We start from the raw sequence: 3,844 nt of genomic DNA, 5'->3' as shown, positions 1-3,844 counted from the left end.
TGGAGGAACCAGGATCCCTGACTTCAGACTATACTACAAAGCCACAGTAATCAAAAAAGTATGGTTGTGACACAAAAACAGAAATATAGATCAGTGGAACAGGATAGAAAACCCAGAAATAAACCCACCCACCTATGGTCAATAATCTATGACAAAGGAGGCAAGAATATATAATGGAGAAAAGACAGTCTTTTCAGTAAGTGGTGCTGGGAAAACTGGACAGCTACATGTAAAAGAATGAAATTAGAACATTCTCTGAAACCACACACAAAAATAAGCTTAAAATGATTAAAGACCTAAATGTAAGACCAGATACTACAAGACTCCTAGAGGAAAACATAGGCAGAACACTGATATAAATCGCAGCAATATCCTTTTGGATCTGTCTCCTAGAGTAATGGAAATAAAAACAAAAATAAATGGGGCCTAATTAAACTTAAAACCTTTTGCACAGCAAAGGAAACCATAAAACAAAAAACCTACAGAATGGGAGAAAATATCTGCAATGATGCAACCGACAAGGGATTAATCTCCAAAATATACAAATGGTTCATACAGCTCAATATCAAAAAAACAAAAAATAAGCAGAAGATCTAAATAGACATTTCTCCAAAGAAGACATACAGATGGCCAAAGGCCATGTGAAAAGATGCTCAACATCGCTATTAGAAAATGCGAATCAAAACTACAATGATTTGTATCTTCTCACCTCACACTGATCAGAATGGCCATCATCAAAAAGTCTACAAATAAATGCTGAAGAGGGTGTGGAGAAAAGGGAACCCTCCTACACTACTGGTGGGAATGTAAATTGGTGCAGCCACTATGGAGAACAATATGGAGATTCTTTTAAAGACTAAACACAGAGCTACCATATGATCTAGCAATCCCACTCCTGGGCATATACCTGGAGAAAACCATAATTTGAAAAGATACATGCACCCCAATGTTCATTGTAGCACTATTTACAATAACCAAGACATGGAAGCAACCTAAATGTCCATCAACAAATGAATGGGTAAAGAAGATATGGTATATCTATACAATGGAATACCACTCAGCCATAAAAAAGAATGAAATAATGCCATTTGCAGCAACATGAATGGACCTAGAGATTATCATACTAAGTAAAGTAAGTTAGAGAAGGACAAATATATCGCTTATATGTGCAATCTAAAAAAAAAAAAAGTACAAATGAACTTACATACAAAACAGAAATAGACCCATAGACATAGAAAACAAATTTATGGTTACTAAAGGGGAAACGGGGAGGGATAAATTTGGAGTTTAGAATTAACATATACACACTACTATATATAAAATAACCAACAAGGACCTACCATACAGCACAGGGAAATATACTCAATATTTTGTAATAATTTATAAGGGAAAAGAATCTGAAAAAGATATATATGTATGTATAACTGAATCACTTTGCTGTACATTTGAAACTAATACAACATTGTAAATCAACTATACTTCAATTTAAAAAAAGGTAGTTGCTATTCTATTTATGTCCCTAGCCTTCATGCTATCATTATCGTATATTTTCTTTCCTTTTACATACATTATAAGCCCAACATATTTTGTTTTAAACAGCCACTTGTCTTAGCTCAGGCAGCCATAACAAAATACCACAGATTGAGTGGCTTAAACAACAGAAATTTATTTCTCATAGTTCTAGAGGCTGGGAAGTCCAAGATCAAGGTGCCAGCAAGGCCTCATTTTGAGACCTCTTCTTGTGGCTTGTAGGTGGCCACCATCTCACAGTTCACATGACCTCTTCCTTATGGATGAGCAGGGAGAGAGAGCAAGATCCTTGGGGTCTCTTCTGATAAGGGCACTAATCTCTTGAGGGCCCCACCTTCATGGCCGCATCTAATCTTATTCGCCTTCCCAATGCCCCATCTTCAAATACCATCACACTGGGGGTTAGGGTTTCAACACAGGAATTTTGAGGGACACAAGCCTTCAGTTTATAGCACTGGTGTTCCTATTCCCTCCTGTAGATCCACGTTCCCATTTGGTTTCATTCTAATGATGCTAAGACTTCCCTTAGCATTTAGGATAGTACAGCTCTGCTGGGGACGAAGGTTCTTAGCTTTTGTTCATCTAATAAACGTATTTAACTTTTTTTTAGAAAATGGTTTATATGCATTGATTCCTTTTTCTTTTTCCTGCTCTCATCTCTGGAGAATATTTCCACAGGATATAGTGGAAATTACATATACATATTCTGCCCCTCCCCCCACCCCAGCACATTAAAACTCTAGTTCCATTGATTTCTGGTCTCCATTGTTTTATTTTCCCTCATGTGTACTGTCTTGTTTTTCCTCTGGCTGCTTTTAAGATTAGTATTTATCGTCTCATCCTCTTTGCTTTCCTGAGTTTATCAGCCACTGCAGTAACCATTCTCCAGCAATCTGAGGACTGGCAGCTTAGCTTCCTGCCTTGAGATCTGTATCTCTGCCCGAGGCCTTCCTCCAGCACAAGGTGGCTGCCTCGGCCATGACCCACAGGTGTGGGGAAGCTAACACCCCAGAGCCCACCCTCAGTGGAGCCACAGGGAACTGGGGGTCGGCGTCACAGTTCTCCGACCAGCGTTCTACAGTTTCCCAGGCCTCCCTCGTGTGATTGAGCCAGTTTCTCATCACAGTAACCCGCTGTTAACCCACCACTTTAAGGCTGCCCCCTTCTCTGCCTCACTTTCCTCAGTTCTTCACCTGTGCTGCTTTGGATCACCTCCTAAATAAACTACTTGCACCAAGGTCCTTAAATCATGGTCTGCTTTGCTGGGGGACTTAAAGGTGAATTGGTACTTTTTCCCAAAAGTAGCCCAGGAAGCAACCCCTCAAGATGGGATCCTGGAATCGGTTCACATGCCAATCAGTTAGCAATGGGCACCTCAGTGCTGCTGGAACGTCCTGGGAGCTCAAAGGGCCCTGAATGCAAAGCCAAGAAGATTTGGACTAAAATGAAGTTCCCAATCAGGAGGCTGAGATCTGGGATGGGGTCTTGAAGATACTGAATCCCCAGATTCCCTGGAATCCTGTCGTCCAGCAGATTCATTCTCGCCCACTTGACAAAGGAGAGTAGCTCTGATTGCCTGGGGACCAGCCAAGACCTGGAGCCTCACGGGATGATATTTTCCCTCTTCAAGACCCACCCTCACTCCCTGCATTCCCTCCAGGTCAATGACTAGGGTGAATTTCAGCCTCACCCACGTGGGGAGGACACTGCGTACTCAGCAAGGAGCTGCAGGACCTGTGGGCAGGAACCAGGGCGTTTGGGGCCAGAAGGGAGAACAGAGGCTGGAGACAGGAGCTCATTGGTGGCAAGCACTCTGTGTGGCTCAGACGAGGGCCCCTAGAAACAGTCCTGTGTGGTGACGGACGGCTCATCGAAGCTTGGACTCGGGGGACTGAGGACTGAGGACGACACCTGCAGCATGAGGATGACAGGGGCTCATGAGACAGGCTGTGTGAGGCCAGAGAGCCCCCCAGCCGACCACATTTCCCAGGAGAGACCAGGGGCGCCCTCTGGCTAAAGCCGAGGTGTGGGCACTGAGTCAGTGAGAAGCCTGGTGGCAGCTGCCCCTAGGCCAGGTTAACAGTGAGAGCTGCTGCGCAGGAATCGGCCTTCCCAGGGGTCAACGATGCTGGGATCCCGGCCCCTAGTGGTTGCCGTGGGCTGGTAAAGACCAGGAAATGGAATGACCACCACGGGCCGGCTAGAGCGGCCATCAGAGCCTTGGTGTGCAGGACCCTGTACCAGGCGGTTCCTATGGGTGAGAGACGGGCGGACAGTAAAGGTGTTGTTGGATTTTAACCAAAAATGGGCTTGA

This window comes from Hyperoodon ampullatus (assembly GCF_949752795.1).
Source record: "Hyperoodon ampullatus genome assembly, chromosome: 6".
Taxonomy (NCBI): domain Eukaryota; kingdom Metazoa; phylum Chordata; class Mammalia; order Artiodactyla; family Ziphiidae; genus Hyperoodon; species Hyperoodon ampullatus.
The sequence above is the reverse complement of the archived record's forward strand: the minus strand, read 5'-3'. Positions refer to the sequence as shown.